This window comes from Cuculus canorus, chromosome 14, assembly GCF_017976375.1.
Source record: "Cuculus canorus isolate bCucCan1 chromosome 14, bCucCan1.pri, whole genome shotgun sequence".
In the NCBI taxonomy this organism is placed as follows: Eukaryota; Metazoa; Chordata; class Aves; order Cuculiformes; family Cuculidae; genus Cuculus; species Cuculus canorus.
In genome coordinates, this window is record NC_071414.1 from 247914 (window position 1) to 255398 (window position 7485).

Genomic DNA, 7485 nt, shown 5'->3' on the forward strand with positions numbered 1-7485 from the left:
CCCAGTTGGGGTGAGTCTCGGTGATGATGAACCTTGCAGCACACTCTTCTGGGGCAGTCCCTGAATGTCTGTGTACATGAGCCCCCTGGGAGAAGGTTTCTGGCAGGTTTGGCTGGAGTTTGGCACTGGTGGTTACTGGAGGAGATGGGAGGTGTGCACGGGAGAGAGGAGAGGGAGGGGGGGATGCTGTGGGAGGGGAGGATGGCTTCCTTTTGTGGTGGGGCAGGGTAGCAGGACAGAAATGGACCTGTACATGAAGTGAATCCATAGGGCCTTGGAGGTTGGGGCAAGGTCAGCTTGGGTACTGCGGGCACACTGCTGGTGATGGCATGGCTGTCAGGGAGGTGTTTATTGGAGACTTCTTGCTGAGAGTAGGACAGAAGTTGCAGAATAAGCAAAGCAGTTCTGGTGCTCCTGGAGCAGAGAGTGCGCCTGCTGTCCCTCATGTGGGTCGGCCATTGGAGGGTGGCACTGTGAGCTGCATGAAGGAGCCTTTTTTACCTAGATTTTAACTTAAAACCTGATCCAGCTTAGCCTGTTTGGGTAGCTTGGTACGCGAGGGGCGCTGCTCGGGATGCAGAAGCTCCCAGTGAGCTCAAATGTTACTGTGACTAAGCCCAACAACCACGGACTTGCAGACTGGGATGCAGCTGGGTCTGGGCAGCACTGGAGAGCTCATTTCTGTGCTTGAAATACCCAGTTGGGCTGTGGTGCTGTGTGCTGTGGCCTTTCTTCAGTGGCTCTGTGGCAATACAGGGGTGATAATTTGTTGTGGTGTTTTTTTGCATTATTACCTTGCTATCCCAGTGCTTTTAAGTAAGCTGTGCCCTGACCTCTCTGCAGACCCCTCTGTTCAGTCTGCATGCATGGAATGAGGTAGGAAAAACAGTGGGATGAAGCTGGTTCCCATCCTGTGTCCCCAACGTGAGCAAAACACGCAAAGCAAACTGTCCTGTGCCACTGAAGGTTGTGCGTTCCCTTGTTTTCGGTGGCTGCAGCTGTGGACAGAAATGTACAGCTGTGTTTCCAAACAGTCCTGGCCATCTTCTCATCGTTCAGCAGCAGAACAGCTCTAGACCTGTTCTTGTTTCCAACTCTGACATATGGTAGAAGATCAGAAGCCTTAAGGAATGATAATGGCCCGTGCTTTCCCCATTTAAAGGCTGATTTCCTGGTGCCTGGAGCTCCTGCTGGAGTGGGTATGGCTGAAGACCTGAGAGGTGCAGAAAACTACTGCTCAAAGCTGTTGAAACTTAGTCGTGTGTCGCTTCCACTCCAGCTGGAGGAGCCCTTGGGCTCTGGGCATGCCTGCTTGCCAAGCTGAGCTTGGAAGCCACCTCCTCCAAGCACGGAAGTCCCATGGTGTGTTGGACTAGGAGGAAGGTGATCCCCTTTAAATGGCCTTGGAGCAGTTCTCTTTTATCCCTTTCTAGGTGACTAGAAAAGCTTTCATCCCCCAGTTACTGTTTCTGTCCATTCCTAGGCTCCTGTGGATGGACTTGGAGCAAGTCCATGGCTGAAGTTCAAAATCCTTGTTATTTGGGGGGTTGATGGAAGCTGTTTCCCACAGGGACAAGAAGTGCATTGAGGGCACGTGGTGGAAGGTTGCAAGCAGGAAGGTGCCTGCTGCCCAACTTTCTGGATGGGTGGAGACCAAGCCAGGCAGTCGGGCTTCAGGAGGGATTGCTGCAGTGGTGGCTGGGCTGCCCCTGCCCTGGCAGTGTTGGTGAATGGGATCAATGCGAACACAACCAGAACTGTTGTAATGTGTTGCAATGTGATCGCCATTAAACAACCCCTTACGCTTCCTGTGGCTGGGTTGCTTTGTTGCTTTCCCTGTGCCTTTTCCCTATTCTTTTTGCTGACTGTTTTCTCCTGTGGCAGCTCTCCCTCCTCCACGATGCCCTGGTTCTGTGCTGTGGCCATTGCTGATCACCTCCATCTCGTTGTGTTTGGCTTCACAAAGCCTGGCTTGCTCTGAACATGGGCAGGACTTTGGGGCAGTGCCGAGCACCCTTGCTGGCTCCTTCCCACTTGATGTGGGCATGCACACATTCCCAGCAAGCTTGGATTTCTTAACAAGCTGCTGCTAACACCCATGTCTCTGTTTCTGTGGAGGGCTGGGACCAACTCTGGTGCAAGGGCACCAGGTGTGGCGTCAGAGGAAGCTGGAACCACCTTGGCTCTTCGGGGCTTCCCAAAACTGCCTTGCCCTTGTGCCTTACTCCAGCCTGGCATCCACAGGCTTGATCTTATTGCTGTGCTGTTGGTTCTCTGCGTCCGCCTTTTCTTTCTCTGTAGGAGAGTGTTTGCATTTTATTTTCCTCTTGCCAGGTCTAAGCATCCCAGGCTGAGGGGGAGAGCAGGTATGTTTACAATCCTTGCCCTTTCATAACAGATGCATTTACAATGAATACTCTTCATGAATAAATCTCTCAGTGAGTTGTTTGGTGAGAGATGTATTAACAAGTTTATGCAGCGAGTTTCTCGGCTGTGTTACACCTCTTTCTTGCCCCCATCCATGGGGAAAAGTTGTTCAGCTCCCATTGAGGGAAGCACTTGTTGGTCTAGAGCTTCTTGTAGACAGAGGCTACAGTGGGTCCGCTGAGCCTGCAGAGCAGATTCTGGATGAATTGTAAAGGATTGTTTTGAAACCCCAAGTCATGGGGTGTTGATGCAACTCTGAATAAGCTGGGAACTTGTCATGTGCCTGCAAGTGCTGGTGTCCGTTCTTGGGCTCTGCACTGCCTTCGTACCTGAGAGAAGTTGTTGTCCCAGTGTGGACACTGGGAGCCCAGCTGGACCCTGCTCTTACTCCAGCAGTGACCACAATAAAAGATTTATGAGAGGCAGGAGGAATGGGATGGGCAGTTCTGATGGGATCCATGCTCATCTCCAGCTGAGGAACTTTCTAAGAAACTGTGTGGGCTCTGGCACCTTTCGGGTTGTGTTGAACAGACAGGAGTGTTGATCTGCTGGAGGGTACAGATGGTCCACCGAGGGCTCTGGACCACCTGGATCCATGGGCTGAGCTCAGTTGTAAGGGGTTCAACACGGCCAAGTGCCGCGTCCTGCACTTGGGCCACAACAACTCCATGCAACGCTCCAGGCTTTGGGAAGAGGGGCTGGAAAGCTGCCCATTGGAAAAGGCCCTGGGGGTACTTGTCAGCAGTGGCTGAACATGAGCCAGTAGTGGCCCAGGTGTCCAAGAAGGCCAGTGGGATCTTGGGTTGGATCATGGTGTGGCCAGCAGGAGCAGGGAAGGGATCGTCCCCTTGGACTCAGTGCTGGTGAAGCTGCATCTCGAATCCTGGGTTCAGTTTGGGCCCCTCACTCCAAGAAAGACATTAAGAGGCTGGAGCATGTCCAGAGAAGGTGAACGGAGCTGGAGGAGGGTCTGGAGCCCAAGAGTTCTGGGAGTGGCTGAGGGACCTGGGGCTATTTAGCCTGGCGAAGAGGAGGCTGAGGGGAGACCTTATTGCTTTGTGTGGCTCTTGGAAAGGAGGTTATGGTGAGGTGGGTGCTGCTGGTCTCCTCTCCCAGGTAACAAGTGATTGGATGAGAGGAAACAGGCTCGAGTTGGGCCAGGAAAAGTTTAGATTGTATACAAGGAACAATTTATTTACTGAAGGAGTGGTGAAGCCCTGGCAGAGGTTGCCCAGGGCAGTGGTGGAGTCTCCATCCCTGGAGGGGTTCAAAACGTGTGTCTGTGGCAGTTCGGGACATAGTTTAGGAGGCACAGTGGGATAGGGCTGATGGTTGGACTGGATGAGCTGAGAGGGCTTTTCCAACCTTAATGATTCCGTGATTCTTTGATTTTGCCATCTAGAAAGACTGGAAATCTTCTAGGGCTGTGATCTTGCTGCTCTTTGGCATTTTTTTTTCAGAAGACAGCCTAGTTTGAAGGTTCTTTGGTTGGTTTGTTTGTTTCTTTTGTTCTTTGAGGATGTTTGTTTTTATGGAATACTGAGTTCTGTGATGTCCCTCATCAGTTGGTGCTGCTCAGAGCAACTGCCCGACCCACGGAGCTGCAGGTGGTGTGCGCTGAGGCTGTTGTCACAGGATCAATGTATAAAGTGCTGGGGCAGAGCTGGGGGGATGCCTTGCCCTGAAAGCAAAGTTCTGGAACAGGGTACAAAGTGGAGGAACCAGGACTGCATTCCGGATACCACAGTCTCCACATGGACCTGCTCTGGGAGGAGGAAAGGCAGCAGGGTGGGAGCTGTGGTGCCAGTGCTCTGGCTGCTGTCACACTGTGGGGATTTGCTGTTGTCTTTGCATTGGCTGCTCGGAGACAAATGCTCTTCCAAAGTGTGTTTTCACCTTTCCTTGGCTGCGAGGTGGTGTCTGCAGCCACACGTACACACTATCTCTGATTTCCCTCTTGCCTGTGTGTGTGGTCCCTGTGTCCAGCAGGCACAGTGTGGTCCTGCCCATGCCCGGAGGTGGCTCATGTCAGACTCTTGCTCCCTGCTCTCGGTGTTGGAGGAGGCATCTGGGCTGATCCAGCGAGGGGGAAGCTGCTGGCAATGTGAAGAAGCACCAGTGATGGTGTTCAGAGCAGGGGGGTGTTCGTTTCTCAGGCACAGGGGAGCCTGGGGCTCCCATTGCAGAGGTCTCTGACCCCCTTTTCCATTCAACACTACTGGTGGGTTGTGTCAAAGCCTCTCCTTGCTGAGGCACCTGCAGTAGCCGGTGTTCCTGGGACACTGGATTTCCTGGCCTCGTGGCTGCTGCCCAGCCAGTTTTTAGCAAGTTTGAATAAAACCTCATCAGCCTGAGAGTGTGACTGTTTTTTTTTTTTCTTTTTCCCTTAATCCTGACCTGGAACACTGTGAATTGATGCAGTGCCAGTGCCTGGGGCTGTCAGTGGTGTGTTGCCAGTCCAGGGCGGGATCCACTAATTCTGCAGGGCATTGTGCACATCCTCACTCCATACCTATGGGCAGCCCTGGGAAATCCAGCAGTCCTGGTGGGAGTCATGGGGAGCCAGTGGATAACTTGGTGTGGCCAGAGCTGCTAGAAAAACATCGCCATACCTTACAGCTCAGCCTTGGCTGGTGTAGGGCTGCCCATGCTGACCTGCTGCCAGCTCGGCTGGAGGAAGGGTGCTCGGAAACATCCTGTTCCGTCTCCTCCTTCTTGGAAAATGCTGCTGAAAGAGGTGTAGGAGCTTTTCCGAATCCCTGCTGGATGCCTCCTGGGAGGGTAGGCTTTGCCAAGTGGATTTCATGCAGTTTGTTGTGGAGTGACAGCTCAAATTGGTGGTCTAAGGTGCTGAGCAACAGGTAAGCATGGGTGTTCTGTGTTTAAATGCTCAAATCTTGCCTTGGTCGAGTAACCCAACGCAAAAATCATAGAATCGTGGAATAGTTTGGAAGAGGCCTCAAACCCCATCAAGTTCCAACTCCTGCCATGGGCAGGGATGCCTCCCACTAGGTCAGGTCACTCAGAGCCCCATCCAACCTGGCCTTAAACACCTCCAGGGATGGGGCAGCCACCACTGCTCTGGGCAGCCTGGGCCAGGGCCTCCCCACCCTCACAGCAAAACATTTCTCCCTAAGATCTCATCTCAATCTCCCCTCTTTCAGCTGAAAACCATTCCCCTCATCCTATCCCTGCACTCCCTGATCAAGAGCCCCTCCCCAGCTTGCTTGGAGCTCCTTTCAGCACTGGAAGCTGCTCTAAGGTCTCTCCACAGCCTTCTCCAGGCTGAACAAACCCAATTCTCTCAGCCTGGCCTCATACAGGAGTTGCTGCAGCCCTTCAGATCATCTCCATGGTCTCCTCTGGACTCACTCCAACAGCTCCATGTCCTTCCTGTGCTGATGACTCCACAGCTGGACACAGGGCTCCAGGTAGGGTCTCACCAGAGCAGAGGGGCAGAATCCCCTCCCTCCTTGCTTGTCCCACTGCTTTGGATGGAGCCCAGGATAGGGTTGGTTTCTGGGCTGTGAGCGCATGTTGCCACCATTGAACACAATGTGTTGGCCTCCAGAAGGCCCCAACCAGGATGATCATACTCCTTTGCCACAGGCTTATTTGCAAGACTTCCCCATATCGGTGCCTCCTCCAGAGAAGAGGTGCTCTTGGTGGGATGTCTGGGAGCCAGTGCAGCCCTGTCTCAGCCCCATGGAGGACTGGGCAGACCCAGGAGCACCTCCCAGAGGCAGTGCCTCAAGCCCTGTGCTTCCACCTTACCTGTGTGGAGATGACACGGGACATGTGTCAGGGATGTGTTGGTGCAAGGCTGAAGGGGCTTTGTTGTGGGACTGGAACATCTCCTGCTTTGACTGGTTCCTATCATGCAGTAGTGCATGACTTGGCATTGCCTTACCACAAACTGCATCCAATTCTCAGTCCTTCAGGCTGCTTGGCTACATTTCTCCTTTTCCTCGCTGTCACTTTCTCCTGGCAAACCTGCCTTTCTGCTGGGCTGTGTCTGTCCCAGCTCTTGCCCAAGCCCTTGGCTGGGTCTGAGCACAGACATCCTCACGGCCCAGCCTGCGGCCACATCCCAGCAATGCTCCAGGCTGGCAGAGCAGCACATCCAGCCCCGAGGCTGTCACCAGTGGTTGCTGACGCAGCCCCTCTGGGTGTGGGGGCAGGGGGAGATGCAACTTTGCTTTGGCCGTGGGCTTGAAGACCAGCTCCAAGCTAGGGGCTGAGGGTGAAAGTCCCACCTCGCCTGGACACTGCTCCTGCATCCTTCTTAAGAAGGCAGATGTGCCCAATTCCTGCCTGGGCTGCGCTGTAGGATGCTCCTGGGAGCCTGGGAAAGGGACACGGACCCTGGATGAGCCAGTCTGCTGATGGGGGAGCCTGGCCCTTGCCCCAGCTCCACAGGGCGGTAAGGCTGGAGCTGATGCTGAAGAGGGTCTCTTGGCTTCCCCTGCAGAGAGGTGTCCAGCAAGAGCCCTGGGACCATTTTCCCTGGATAGATTGGAACAGGATCAGAATCAGGGACAGCTAGAAGCCTCTCTGCACTGTCCACCCACCGAGGGAGAATGTGCCTGTGCAGCCGCTGTAAATACTTCTCTGCGTTTCTGGGGTTGGTTTTTCTTTCCTGGCTCTGCCTTTGCCTGTTATTGCGATTTTGTTTGCTGGGAGAGGAACTGGAGCTGGCGCCGAGACCAGGAGTCTTTGAACCTCTCGGTGTGAATAGAGGATCTTCTGAATTCATGCCCTTTCCTAGGAGCCCAAGCCCAATCCGCTCCCAAAGCTAATGGCCCAGACTGAGCCTTGGCAGAAGGGGAGAGACCTGACCCAGAAACTCTGTCTGAAGAGAAACCTTCCTGCCCCAAGCCTGCCTCTCCCTGGGGATGATGGAAACCCCACAGCTTCTCTAGGAAGGACCAAGAACAAACAGGTCCTGCGAGGGCCAGGGGCTGTGGCAGAGCTGCTGCTGCCTTTGTAGGGCTTGGTTGGGGCTGCACAAGACCCTGCCCCACGCTGGCCCCGCAGCTCCCGGCCCCCTTGGGCCCT